Source organism: Sinocyclocheilus grahami, unplaced genomic scaffold, assembly GCF_001515645.1.
Source record: "Sinocyclocheilus grahami isolate Dianchi unplaced genomic scaffold, SAMN03320097.WGS_v1.1 scaffold808.1, whole genome shotgun sequence".
NCBI lineage: Eukaryota > Metazoa > Chordata > Actinopteri > Cypriniformes > Cyprinidae > Sinocyclocheilus > Sinocyclocheilus grahami.
In genome coordinates this window covers 481,241-497,144 of record NW_015505987.1, presented here as the reverse complement: position 1 = coordinate 497,144, position 15,904 = coordinate 481,241, and the positions used below count along the sequence as shown (strand labels likewise).

General features: G+C 36.0%; 1 protein-coding gene across 2 annotated transcripts in view; it reads right to left on the bottom strand.

The window, feature by feature from the left end:
* The window catches only part of frmd5a (FERM domain containing 5a), a 146,542-nt gene that overhangs the window by 117,277 nt on the left and 13,361 nt on the right, over positions 1-15,904 (bottom strand). The gene's annotated exons all lie outside the window — the stretch shown is intronic.

The window sequence follows — 15,904 nt, the reverse complement described above, 5'->3', positions numbered from 1 at the left end:
ACACAGAACACATTTATCACATTTTCTAGAGGGACATCTATCAGCGTGCACTCGCGTCTCGCACAAGAGAGCGGCATGTTTAGAAAGCCATGTAAAATTAATGTAAGTTCAACTTTTAAAAAACATGTCTAAAGACGTTATGGCGGTTTTTCCTTATCCCACTGAATCTCAAGTTTTTAAATGAAGAAAGCAGCCTACTCTTTGTGATTGGTTTTCGGTCCTTTGTATTAAACTATACATACATGCATGGTGCTGTTTTTTTCTAATTGTTTAAGCAACTTTATTAATTATATATTTGTTTATTATATATGTTTATAAACATTATTTTAAACATTATGCACTTTTTTTCAAAGTCGTGTTATTTTATTATGCTTTGAAGAAACGTGCATAATATTTAGCTCGATGCACCCTCTTGTGGCCTCAGGAGAGAAGCCAAAAGCTTTTTTCCCCCTAACTGAAATTATGCCTATTAAATTTGAATATAATTCGAATTTTGATCATATTTAAGTGGAAAATTCTAATTTAGTTTTTCAGTCATTTTGACAGCCCTAGAAAGAAAGAAATAAAGGTTAGAGACATAGACAATAGCAGAGAGGATTTTTTTTGTGGCAAAAGGGCTTCCAATTTTCCCCGTGGATGAAATTTAGCCACACAAATCACAAAGGTGGAGTACAGTACATCCGCTGACACACTATAACTGAGAACAAAATGGATTATGATATTTATGTCTGTCTATTCACCTTCACGTGTCAGCATATTTACTCTCACCTGAAACATAATATTTCACGAGAGCACAGAAAAGCAATGTCCTCTTAAGGACACATCACCTCCAGACCTTTTTTTTTATATTTTCATACACTCAAAACGCTTCACAGGTCAGAGTATAAAATATATATATATATATATATATATATATATATATATATATATATACACACAGTATATATTAGAGGTAGTGCTTACTCTAAAAGTAGAAATAGATTTAGCCAACTTTGCAAATCAAGACTTCTTTATCAGCACATGTTCAGCAAGGCCTATATTTTTATTCTATTTTACATTTAGATATTTAATATTAGCAAGAAAGCAAAAGATTAAAATAAATGTTTGCTTTGCAATGTAGATGCTGTTTTATGTAAAACTATACTTATATTTTTATAAAAAAATGTAATAAATTAAAATTGTTTAAAAAAAATTTAATCTGAGATTAATAGTATGTGATTCTGGCCCTGGTCAGGTAATTAAAACTCACAAATAGAACAGCCCATTATTAAAAACCAAACAACTAGAAAATTAAATGTACAAACTCATTAACCATGCGACCTAAACTCCAAATCCATTTCTTGATGGTCGATCGATTGAGGAATCTGCCAGTACTGAAAAAAGTTTTTAGTTTTAATGGGGTTTTATTCTTGCACATTAGTGGAGACACTACTTTAGAAAAAAAAGCTGAAGAATAAAAGGATTCTTAGGAGTAAAGAGAACGTGAACGCTGATATAAATGAGAGAACCAATGCAACACAGGGCCAATCACTGACTGAAGAATCCTGCAGAGTTCCTCTATAAGAACACTGCAACAGGAAGAATGAAGAATGAAAGAGGAAAAACCCACAGACAGAAAGAAAGTGAGACACTGTGAACCGTGAGACATCTGGGCAGTGTTTCTGCAGCAGCGTATACTGTGAGCGCTGCTCTGCTCTTAGGAACAACTCAGATGAACAAAGCTGCATAACCTCATGCAGCATACTGTTACTACTGTTAACTAAAACTAGTAAAATTATTTTTTTAGAATCAAAATAAAACTGCAATAAAATTATAATGAAGTTATATAGAAAAGGCTAATACAAAATAAAAATGACGAATGCACAAAAAATCTAAATATTAATAAACACTATATTAAATTACATTAACTATGAAACTATATATATATATATATATATATATCTTAAAATAACATTGAGCAGTGACATTCAGACAACATTATACCATTTTATATTAAGTGTGCTTAATTACTAATGTGCTAACATTTAAATTAATAATTTGATATGGTTTACATACATCATACTTGTATTTAAAAAAATACCGGCATGTAATTACATCCATAACTTATACAGTTGACCCTACTTTTTATATTTTGTTCCATTTGTACACGGAATTCGGATATTCCGAGATTCTTCATTATCTAAGCAGAAGTCATTGCGCCGTCCCAGCGGCTTCCGGCATCCCTCCACCTCCCCATCTCCTCCTCTATTTTGTGTTATTCTCCTTCTATGTACTACCACAATGGGGAGTTGAACTCAGAGCTCAAGCCGAGCCTCGGGTTCGAACCTCTGTTGAGGACAGCAAGCCAAGTTCATTTACCATTAACCATCAGGACTGGATGGGCAGGCGAACACGTGAAACGCCCTCAAGCTGCGGTTTAGAATTGGAAACTTAACCACAACAACCCTGACTTCAGGATCCAAAATGGCTTATCAGCGCATCAACACTAAGTGAAACAGTAGTAATAAATCTATCTATGGACATGATACGTCAGCATTATCTGTGCAAATACAAATGTATGTGTTTTTATCAACAGATATTGCTAACAAACGACGCGACTTGTGTACTCGAACGTGGACAACTCGGGTGAGATGTCATTCCAAACTCCGACATCTGACTTCCCGGGTAAATAGAAAGTAGCATACACAATAAGTACATTATACCACACTTTCATTTTTTCTTTGGTTTGTCTCTCTTTTGATTTAATGACAGCAAGATTCAAGCTGCATGAACTAAAGTTTGTGTCAGTCATGTGATCAAGTTGTCCAAATTGATTTGAGACAATCCAAAGAGCATCTTAATCTTCAATGGAAGAACATCTGACAACCTGGACAAACAGTTACATGATCAATGTCATAAATTGACCTGTATGAAAAACAGCGCAGCCCTGAATTTTCCAGTTTACATCACAACTGACTTTTTGTTTTTTCAATTAAAAAAAGTCTCATATTTTCAATGTGGTCTGGACTTTTGGACATCCAAATTCAACTGACAAGCACTCATAGATCTCTGCAGACAGGTACTGTCACAGATTTTTTGCAGTGATGAAACAGCACAAAGCACAAACCTCTCTGGGTCATTTTGAACCACTAAAAGCAGAAGAAAAAGAGATCTTTACTTGGACAGGTCCATAAGGGAAATATCCAGCCTAGCTATGTGTGAGCACACTCACGGTTTGATGGATGGATGCAAAAACAAATATGTTGATGTGGGTACATATGAATCAGGCGGTTTGCAGTGTTGTTCTGTTGCCTAGGGTTAGGCCGATAGACCCATCTATCTAATCCCCCCCCATTCCCCCCGCATCCCAATACTGTGTCCGGAAAGAAAATGACGTGTAGGCGGAACCCCTAAAGGGAATAAATACGAGATGGGAGGAAAATATATATTTCAATATTTTTCCTCACAGTTATATAATTGGGTAATTATATTACATATATATTTCGGCATCAGGGAGCCGCTATTATACCTGGCATTGAAACTGGCATCGTGCTTTTGAATGCACAATCGCTTTCAGTTTCACTTTCGAGATTCGCGATCGCACGTACTTTGTTTATACAATGGAGCGGCAGTACTTGCCACACATTTTACAAGATTATATGTTTGTCAGTGGTAGGCCTACTGAGGATCTGCAAATCATTCGCCATCATCCTGTCATCTCTCCTTACTCTGTTTATGTGGTAAGTGAAATTTTATGTACTGTAGGATGTAACAGGCAACCGTTACACTGTGTCTACACCAGACGCTACAGTTGTCGTGTCGCGCCGCGCCGCATCAGCTATAGTCTGTCTACACTGGACGTGACAAAGCGACCATTGAAAATCATTTGAAATTTGTGTCAGCACATCATAAATAGAACGCGGCAGCAGTTTACTGTCGGAGATTTGTCGTGTCGTGTCGCATCCAGTGTAGACAGCATCACTGATTATAATGAGTTCTATAGACTGATCTATATATAATAAATCTCTATTATAGATAAGTGGTTCTATAGTATTTTGTCGCGCCGCACCACTCGCGTCCGTTGTAGACACGGTGTTAGGAATCGTGTTTTCCCTTATAAGGATTCCCGCTCACCCCCGTCCCCGCCGATGTCATCGTCCATCGCGATGTTTTTTTACTTCATCAGCCTCAAACAGAACGCCCACCACCCGTTCACTGACCGGCTGATGCTTACTGCACACAAATATGGTTACACTCGGAATTAATCGTACTCATCTCTCATAGAGTTTCAGAAATGATCACAACAACGGCAAAAACAAAATTCCAAAACCGAGGTCCTTTGTAAACCATTTCATATTTTCCCAAATTCTGTGTTTTCCGTTACATTTTTCTTGATTATGTTTAGTAAATGTTATTTTTTTATTATTATTTAATTTTAATTAATCCAAAAGCATGTCTAATCAATTGAATTCCTAAGACTGACAATTTAATAATGAGTTATATTAATAATAAAATTGTAAAAAGTGAATTCTCAAAGCAGTACTGGAGATGAAGTTCATATGCCCTCATATAGTGAGACCGCAGATGCTGAAAAAAACCCCACAAACATCACATGTGTTTGAGTTTGTTTAGTAGATGAAATTGTACCATTTATTTACGCAGAACGTGCACTTTATATTTAAATAGCAGTTTTTTTGCAGTTATACACAGATTACTTTTGATTTTCTCATCCAAAATTTGCCAAATTCTGTGACATTCCATGTTATACATAAATACCAATTTTATGACTGGATTCTGCATTTCCAGCTGTATTTTCCCACGTGGAAATCATAAGGTCCTACAAAACCTGCAATATGAACTCACTAGACCATAATAATCCAAGCAAATCTAACCACATGAGCTCTATACTCTTACCTGTATTGTCTTGTTTGTTTCTATTTTTATTTCCCATAAGAAATTTTTGAAAAATATGAGACGAAGATTAAACCCCAATATTTAAGATTAAACCCCAATATTTAATTTAAGAAGTATGTTATATGTAGACATCCTGAAGAATCTGAAGCAGGATTCTTTCTGAGACACAGGCGGAGTGTGTGCTACTTCAGCAAAGCAGCTGGAGATAATCATATTTAATATTAATATTTAATATTTAATAATATTTTACGTTTATATATTAAATCTATTTATATATGATATCATGTATATGAATATAAATATATACATGCAAATACATGTAAACATTTTCAAAATATATGCTGTATGTGTTTATATATACATAAAAAATAAACACAGTACACACTGTTTATTACATATTATGTAAACAAAAACTTTTATTTTTGATGTGATTAATCGTAATTAATCATTTGACAGCACTAATAATGATATATTAAGATATTAATAAATAAATATATAAATCGATACAGGGCTGCCAACTGTCACGCATTCAGCATGAGACAGTCAGAATTCACTCAATGCTAAATGCCACACGTAGACACGATGTAAATAAGATATTAAATGTGCAGTTTAGAGAGCTTCATTGATTATAACGGAACGATAAATTTAATTGAGTGACAGCTTTTTAGTGATTATATGGAAGCACTATTAGCTCGCTTTCTAGGCTATAATGAATACAGAATTTGAATAAAAGTTGTTTTACGTGCTGCTAACAGGACCAAAGTTTCAGGAGTGACATATATCCCGCATCCCTCATATAAATGCGGGATTCACTTTCAAAATAGCTTGTTTGCAATCAGGGTTAGTTGCTTAGCCTATATCCACCGCCTCAATGGCAGGCAAGTATTTCAATTTAGTTGAAAAATCGCTCCTCTTTATAACATAAGGATCATGTCCAACGTACAGTATGTTGTGATTTTCTGTTTATATCTTTCTCTTGTAATAGTGTCTAAACCAGTACAGTATGGACTTTTCTCCATATCATCCATTGTGCTTTTCACTTCCCGCCCTCCATCTGAATTTCTCACATCATCAGAATCATGTGATTGCAAACAAGCTATTCATCCATCCATCCATCAATCTATCCATCAACCATTTGTACATTTGGGTAGATACTAAAACGTACAGTATGGATGTACCAGCAGCATCTAAAACGTATTGCATGCATGTTAATGTATTTACAGCTACAGAAATGAAAAAGTGTAGTCTTGTTTAAAATGATGTAGTCCTTTGACATGAGTTGGCACCAAAAGTCACACAGAACAGAATGAAATGCAATGTTTTAATTGAAAATGCAATTGAAAACAATCTCATTAATCATTCATACATACAATATAATCCAATGATCAATTCAATGAGTTTAATTTTATGCTTTGCACAGTCCATAGAATCAAATTTGTTGCAAATATAGAGGCAGAAATGTCAGTCTAGATGTGTGGCCCTGTTCTGTTTTATTTCATTGTGGCCTTAATTGACAGTTCAAAGTCATCTGCCGTGTATACAACAATATGTTGTTGCTGGCAGCACCTATTAAAATGTCTGGCAGTAAATCAGCCCAGACCGTTGAATTGGTGACAATAATCTTTATCAGACTATAAATATTGGCATCAACTGTGCTGATGAATACCCATGATCACTAAACTTGCTTATAGATGCAATAGCACATAAAAGTCATACTAAAATACGAGGTCTGACCCACCTCAGCCACTAGTATTAAAGACAGCTCTCAATGTGGATTTAATTTATTTATTTTTTGCTATCATTTCAGAGCACAAATTTGGTCATTTCTCATTTTCAGGACTGTTAATTTATGAAACTCTTTGGTTACACTTTATATTAGTGGGCCTTACTACTGTATAACATTACATACCTACAAGACTATGGATTTAAATGGTAGTTAAATGCAAGTACTTCAAATGCATTGTACATTATTTACAATGAACTATGTATGGAACATGTATGTACAGTACATAATAATAAAAAAAAATGATGAAATGTTTATTTATTAAGGCCACCTAAAGTGACATTTTTGATCAAATTATTTACATGATGTGCAATAAATTACATGGGAAATGCTTATCCTTACAATAATATTTCAATTGTTGGTCTACAGTACTGTTCAAAAGTTTTGGGCCAGTAAAAGTTTTTTTTTTTTTTTTTTATTCATAAAGAATGTGTTAAATTTTACATTGTTACAAACTATTTCTATTTAAAATAAATGCTATTATTTTGAACTTTCTAGAAATCAAAGAATCCTTGACATGAATCCTGGATTATGAAATTATAAAAATGGTTTCCACAAAAATATTAAGCAGCAACTGTTTTCATATTAGAATGATTTCTGAAGACTTGAATAATGGCTGCTAAACAATCAGCTATGCCATCAAAGGAATAAATTACATTTGAAAAATATTAAAATAGAAAACAGTTATTTTAAATTGTAATAATATTTCCCCATATTACTGTTTTACTGTGTTTTTAATTTTTAAAAAATCAGGCTTGGTTGAGCATAAAAGACTTTTCAAAAATATTACAAAATATTACGAACCCCAAACTTTTGAACAGTTATGCATGTAAACATGTATGTAAACTGGTGTATTTTCAGCATCTCACTCCATGAGCACCACCTTTTTAAGAAGCAGTCAAGTCAGGTCTCGAGACCCGTGAGATCCATTCCATTCTGTTGAGTTCCATCCAGCTGTCATTATTAATTAATTTAATTACATACTTTCATATTTAAAACATTTCACAACATATTTCTGCCTCTTGCGCAGCAATAAAGCAGTGTGCATCTCTTCTTATGTAAATGTAGTACGTCGCTTTGTTTCTCAGTTAAAATGCATCTACTCACAGCTGCTAGACACTTCATTTCCAAAACAAGTCAGGCAGAAGCAGAGATAAATTTCTGGATATAGGAGTAAACATTAATACCTCCATTCTTTGCTACTCACGCTCTCTCTCTCTCTCTCTGTCCTGCTGATGTAATCCTCTAGTTCAGTCCTAACGTCTTCTCTACTACAGCCAATAGCATTTTCCCTACACCATGACATGGGTAAACACCAGCCACGCTCTAGTGAGGTTGCTCTTCATGAAACATTCAGGCCTAGCACACATTTTAATCATTAATATCCCAACTGTAGCTACGGTGTAGAATGATCTGCGAGCACACACTGTGACAGCAGCCAGTCTCGCATACACATCAACAAACAAAACACACAAGCATGACAGCACACACTCACGTGCTTGAACTTCATGATATGCAGCATTTACAGTGGCACTAATAAATGAGCAAAGAAAGAACCGCTCCATACGTGAAGCATATGCCTGGTGTGTCTTCAGCTGCACTGGTGCAGTGATGACAGCGCAATACTGTGCCCGGGAACAAACTGCACTGCTGCGCTTCTGGGACTGCTTCTCTTTTATCCAACCCATGACTCTTAACTAGAATTTACTAACTGGTGGACTATTTCAGGGCTCAACAATAAATATTTTTATACTTTGTCCTTAGAGACATTATTCTGACATTATTAAAAAAAAAAAAAAAAAAAAATTAAATAGTTTTTTGCAAGATATTTGGCAAGTTTTAGAAAATATATTACCGTTTATCTTTAAGTTACTAAGTATATACATACACACTCTACCAGTCAAATGTTTGGAATAATTAAGATTTTTTTTTAATGTTTTTTAATGGCTTCTTCTGAAAGAAGTCTCACAAAGGCTGCATTTATTTGATAAAAAATACAACAAAAACAGTAATATTGTGTAATTACTACAATTTAAAATAACAGTGTTTTTTTTTTTCATTTGGAAATATTTTAAAATGTAATTTCTTCCTGTTCCATTCAGAAATCATTCTAATATGCTAATCTGTGTGATAATTACCAATCATTATTGGTGCTCAATTATTAATAATAGTTATTACAGTGTTTTTCTGGATTCTTTGATGAATAGAAAGTTCAATTAACTGTATTTATTTGAAAAATAAATAATTTGTAACATCATTAATGTAAAAAAAACTGTCACTTTTAATCAAATTAATGCATCTTTGCTGTATAAAGGTATTGATTTATTTTTATATTTATATTTAAAAAATCTACCACAAACGGTTTTAATGGTAGTGTATCACGGTTTCCACAAAAATATTAAGCAGGAAAAAAAATTGTTTTTAACATTGCTAATAATAAAACATGTTTTTGAACACAAAATTATGTTATTAGAATGTTTTACTGGTATTATGTTACTGTTTTGATTTGATTACATAAATGTTGCCTTAGTGAGCATAAGCCTTCTTTCAAAAACATGTTGAAACATATTTGTAACGTTCGGTGAGAGCAGGCAAAGGCGAGGATGTACAGTAAGTGCAAGGTTTAATTAAGAAATAGATAAACATCCACAAAAACACAGGAACAAGGCAAACAAGAAAATCCAAAACAGAAGCAAGTACATCGACGGACACCACACAACTGAAACACTAGGACTAAATATACACAGGGGCTAACAAGCTTAACAAGGTAATGAGAGGGTGTGGTTAGTTGTCTAGGGAACACACAAGGATAACCATGGGAACTAACAAGGGAGCTACAAAGGCAGAGCTAACACAAGGGGAACTAACAGAGTAGACAACACAGTTACGTCACATGCAGCTGTGCGTGCATTGTGGTGGCAGAAAAACACTGGGAACAAGTGGAGGGAAACGGGTAAAATCCATAGAATAATAGAAAAAAAAATGTATTGTTGTGCCTTTGGATGTCAGAATCGGAATGCAAATCATTTTTATAGAATATTGTCGTCAAAGATGCCATTTCAAGCTAAACGCAGACGTTTAAAAAGACAGACTATGGATGAAACCTGCTATGATTACCCTACTGTTAAAGCATAAATTTGATTTAAACAATAGATCTACATAATATTCACATATGCAGTTCATAGGGGATTATATTAGCCCTGCAGTTACAGCATGAAATAGACTACTATTTAAACTTATAACATTTATCTATTTTGTCTCACAATTCTGACTTTTTTTCCTCGCAAATGCAAGTTTATATCTCCTAGTTCAGACATTATAACTCAACGATTGCAATTCTGTCAATTCTGACAGGAAAAAAAGCCAAGTGTGGGATATAAACTAGGGCTGAACGATTGCGATAATATCGCAATATGAAAAAACGCGATTTTTCAATCGCAGAGGCTGCGATTACACTCGCTCACGTGACACGAGAGAGTGAAGAGGTGTGTTCGACTTGATGATCGATCGGTGTATGACGTCAAAGTATGGCAAGAGAAAGCATGGAGACGTCCGCTCTCTTATAGCTCTCGCAGTACTTTGATGACACACACCCATCGGTCTAAGCAGCGCTGCTTCAAGTCGAGAGTGGGCCATCAGCAGAAAAAGAAAAGAAATAAAACAGTAAACAGCCAAAGGATGTAACTTAGAATGGGAGATGGATCGGTTTGTGAAAGGGAAGAGAAAAGCCATAGATGAATTCGCACAGACCCAGGCAGGTGCTGGACATTCAAAAGCTAAATGCAGAAAATATGACGAGGCATATCTTGCTCTCGGCTTCACTCACCGTGTCTATACCGGACGCTACAGTTGACGCGTAACGCCGCAACCGCTCAACTGTACACTGGATGCGACAAAGCGACTGTTGCAAATTATTTCAACTTTGTGTCAATACGTCATTAATAGAACAAGGCATCAGTTTAATGTTGGGTTTTGTCGTGTCGCGCCGCGCCGCATCGCATCCAGTGTAGACAGTGTCACTGATTATAATGGGTTCTACTGTATTTTGCCTGCTCATGTCCGGTGTAGACACGGTGTTTAATGTCGTTGGTGAGGAGGAAAGCCTGTGTGTGTCCTATGCCTTAGCATGAAACCCACAAAAAATAAATAAATAACAGAGAGAGAATAATAATAAGTTATTCTCTCTATGCTATTTTTCATGTTTCAAGTGATGGTGTTTTTTTCCCTGTAGGTTTTTTTTATTAAAAAGCATTAATTTTTCATTACGTTTAGTGAAATTATTTGGTACTCTGAGGTGGAATGAAGATTCAGGAAAGGGGGGGGCAGATTTTTTTATAGGTTTAAAGGGGGGCGCGACCAAAAAAGTTTGAGATCCACTGGTCTAAAGTTAACAGACAGTGTTTAAAAAGTGCAGTCCACATGTTTACATATGTTTATTACAGTGACTTTGAATGACCTAAAGTAGTGTGGTAAAGCAACAGATTTGTTTTTATATTTCTGCAATCTACTTTAGTTTGTGTGATTTGTTTCTGTCTTTCATATTAATGTTTACACCAGGCTTATTTGTCAGTGCTTTATGTTGTCATAATTATTACATGCTTACAAGATTGGAAGTTCAACAAATCAGTCAATATACTGTGATTGTAGTTGTTAAATAAAAATGTAATTCATATCAATTCATGCATCACCTAATTTCATCGTAACATATAGGCCTTGCCTACAGAAAAGAACATTTATGTTTAATCTATCTAATAGTGTATTGGTCATACTATACAATGATTTATAGCTTGTCTTTGTTGAATAATACAGAACATAAAGAGCTTTAAATCGCAATCGCAATACTGGTAAAAAAAAAAATCGCAATTCGATTATTTTCCAAAATCGTTCAGCCCTAATATAAACTCATGACTCTGAGCCGAGGGGAAAAGAGAGAAAGATGAGTTGAATTTTCTTATCAGAATTGTGAAATCTAATCTCGGAATTATGAGAAAAAAAAGTCTGAATTTTGAAATACAAACTAAATTACCTTTTTTATTCCATGGCTTCCATAGACCGCTACTTTAAAACTGTCATTTTCTGCCACCAGATAGACTCCGCTCACAAAAAACGTCATCACTGTTTGCAAACACCAAATTGGTCTATAGGAACAGGGAAAACACTTCAACACCAACACAGGGAATATATAACAATATTAATTATACCAAACATTTGGCCATAAGGTGCATTTATTTTTAATTTATAATATTACCTGGGAATCAGAATTTAAAATGAACAGAACTTGCAATAACAATATTCAGCACATCTGAATATAATGTTAGTTTGGAACGCATAAAACACATGTACATGATCAACAATAAGGTCCAAAAAACACCAGCTCCTGGACCAAAACTTTTTGTTGAGCCCTGAACTTGATGTCAAGTATTAAATGAAATAATTACATTTCATTAATCTATTTATGGTTCATGCAATGGCTGCACTTGTTACACAGTTTCCAATGAACAATCCTGAAATTCAATCCTTAACTAACTGGCATTTCAGAACAAGCTGCAGCCTGCACAGCATTTTATTCAAGATTAGTATACAGTGGGTACGGAAAGTATTCAGACCCCCTTAAATTTTTCACTCTTTGTTATATTGCAGCCATTTGCTAAAATCATTTAAGTTAATTTTATTTCCTCATTAATGTACACACAGCACCCCATATTGACAGAAAAACACAGAATTGTTGACATTTTTGCAGATTTATTAAAAAAGAAAAACTGAAATATCACATGGTCCTAAGTATTCAGACCCTTTGCTGTGACACTCATATATTTAACTCAGGGGCTGTCCATTTCTTCTGATCATCCTGGAGATGGTTCTACACCTTCATTTGAGTCAAGCTGTGTTTGATTATACTGATTGGACTTGATAAGGAAAGCCACACACCTGTCTATATAAGACCTTACAACTCACAGTGCATGTCAGAGCAAATGAGAATCATAAGGTCAAAGGAACTGCCTGAAGAGCGCAGAGACATAATTGTGGCAAGGCACAGATCTGGCCAAGGTTACAAAAAAAATTCTGCTGCACTTAAGGTTCCCAAGAGCACAGTGGCCTCCATTCCTTAAATGGAAGACGTTTGGGACGACCAGAACCCTTCCTAGAGCTGGCCGTCCGGCCAAACTGAGCTATCGGGGGAGAAGAGCCTTGGTGAGAGAGGTAAAGAAGAACCCAAAGATCACTGTGGCTGAGCGCCAGAGATGCAGGCGGGAGATGGGAGAAAGTTGTAGAAAGTCAACCATCACTGCAGCCCTCCACCAGTCGGGGCTTTATGGCAGAGTGGCCCGACGGAAGCCTCTCCTCAGTGCAAGACACATGAAAGCCCGCATGGAGGACTCCAAGATGGTGAGAAATAAGATTCTCTGGTCGGATGAGGCCAAGATAGAACTTTTTGGCCTTAATTCTAAGCGGTATGTGTGGAGAAAACCAGGCACTGCTCATCACCTGTCCAATACAGTCCCAACAGTGAAGCATGGTGGTGGCAGCATCATGCTGTGGGGGTGTTTTTCAGCTGCAGGAACAGGACGACTGGAGGACGACTGGTTGCAATTGAGGGAAAGATGAATGCGGCCAAGTACAGGGATATCCTGTACGAAAACCTTCTCCAGAGTGCTCAGGACTTCAGACTGGGCCGAAGGTTTACCTTCCACCAAGACAATGACCCTAAGCACACAGCTAACATAACGAAGGAGTGGCTTCACAACAACTCTGTGACTGTTCTTGAATGGCCCAGCCAGAGCCCTGACTTAAACCCAATTGAGCATCTCTGGAGAGACCTAAAAATGGCTGTCCACCAACGTTTACCATCCAACCTGACAGAACTGGAGGGGATCTACAAGGAGGAATGGCAGAGGATCCCCAAATCCAGGTGTGAAAAACTTGTTGCATCTTTCCCAAAAAGACTCATGGCTGTATTAGATCAAAAGGGTGCTTCTACTAAATACTGAGGAAAGGGTCTGAATACTTAGGACCATGTGATATTTCAGTTTTTCTTTTTTAATAAATCTGCAAAAATGTCAACAATTCTGTGTTTTTCTGTCAATATGGGGTGCTGTGTGTACATTAATGAGGGAAAAAAATTAACTTAAATGATTTTAGCAAATGGCTGCAATATAACAAAGAGTGAAAAATTTAAGGGGGTCTGAATACTTTCCGTACCCACTGTACGTTATCACATAAGACTGCAGGCACAGAATCCAGACACTGACCCCTTGTTGGTGACAAGTGAAGTTTGGGGGGAAAAAGCACTAAACTCGCATGCTGAAAGAGAGCTATTACAGAAGAGTTTACAGACAAGCACTAAAGGAGCACATTAACCAATACAACTAAAGACTGTATATTGTCTGCTCTGAAAGCCAGCTAATGAAACGAGTCCAGCATTCCCCATAAGAACAAGCCGACCAATGAAATCACCAGCATTTAATTAAAAGAATTTCAGAATGATCCTAGTAACCTGGACAGATTCCTCGCAAACAACATTAGAATTAAACTGAAAAGGACATACGACTGCCACACTAGACAGTATACTACACATAAATACTGCAAACTACACCTAAATACTGCAAACCGTTACAAACCAAACAGTTACAAGCAGTTTCGATACAAATTCTCAGAGGGGTGTAACAGAAGCATCAGCAGGGCTGAAGAGTAGCCGCGTGGGAAAGAGAGAATGAGGTCAGGTAAAGGGGGAAAGATAAGAGAGCTTGAGGTCTTTCTACAACGTCACTTTCATCCACATTATTGGCAGGTTTCCATTACAAGCCACTGTATAGGAAAAGGTCAGTGTGAGAACAGCAGGATTCCATCTATTTATTTGCAGTGTCAGGACCATTTGTCTATTGTTACAGTGTGTGCAAAGGGACATCCACACTATTAGCCAACACATTAGTCCAGGGGGAGTCACCCTAGCAACTGTGAAGACCCCTGATACTATGCGTATTTGAGCAGTCAGCCCCTTGCTGTTGAATTAACTTTAGGAAGTGTCTCCTCCCCCTACTTTCTAATTCAATAACTCCTTTTGTTTGCAAACTTGCATACTAAATATGTACTACAACTACATACTTGCATGCTGCACTAAAACACATTTGTGACGTACTGGTTCATTTTACAACTTGCTAAATACCAATAAATTAAACATAATACACTAAAAATCAATCCCTATAAATGTTACAAGTGAGTTTAGACATCACAACATTGTAAAGTATGAATATTCATTTTGAGACTTCATCAAAATAATTGTAACATTTTTAATTTTATTAATGTGTATAAAGATTAATTTTAAATGTGTTATATGATGGCAAAGGTAATCTAAATTAATAATAATATCATAACAATAATCTAAATGTACACATGCTACCAGTCAAATGTTTGGAATAATTATTGTTATTTTTTTTGAAAGTTTAACCAAGGCTTCATTTTTTGATAAAAAAAAAATACTAGAGATGCACCGATCGATCGACCAGGGATCGGAATTGGCCGATTTTCCTCATTTTGGCTCGGATCGGTGACCGGCCGCGGCTCACTTCTTTCTGATTTCGAGCCGATTGTTGGAATAATTATTGTTATTTTTTTTGAAAGTTTAACCAAGGCTTCATTTTTTGATAAAAAAAAAATACTAGAGATGCACCGATCGATCGACCAGGGATCGGAATTGGCCGATTTTCCTCATTTTGGCTCGGATCGGTGACCGGCCGCGGCTCACTTCTTTCTGATTTCGAGCCGATCCGTTTTGTTACCAGCGGCACAGGCAATAACGTCAGCTGCGCATTCTCGCTCTCTTCTCTCCGCCGACCCCTTCTCTCTCACACACATCTCATTCGCTCCGGTTAAATAGTGCTTGTATTGCGCATTATTTTAGTAACACATTTTAGAGCTGCAGCAACAATACCGTGAAACAGTGATATTTTTGCTTAAGGTTATCATACCGTCAAAAATCTCATACCGGCCCATGCCTAGTTGAAAAAGAGAACGCATGTTGTGTAACAGTATGTGGATAAACTATAAACTAAACTAAAAAATACGTTTTATAACTTTAATGGTAAGCATTAATCTGTATTTAATTTTTACAATGAAGACTACAGAAATTAAAGTAATCAAATGTAAAATAACACTGGATGTGTTATTTTACATTTGATTACATTAATTTCTGTAGTATTACTTACCTGAATAAAAACTTAGTTTTATAGC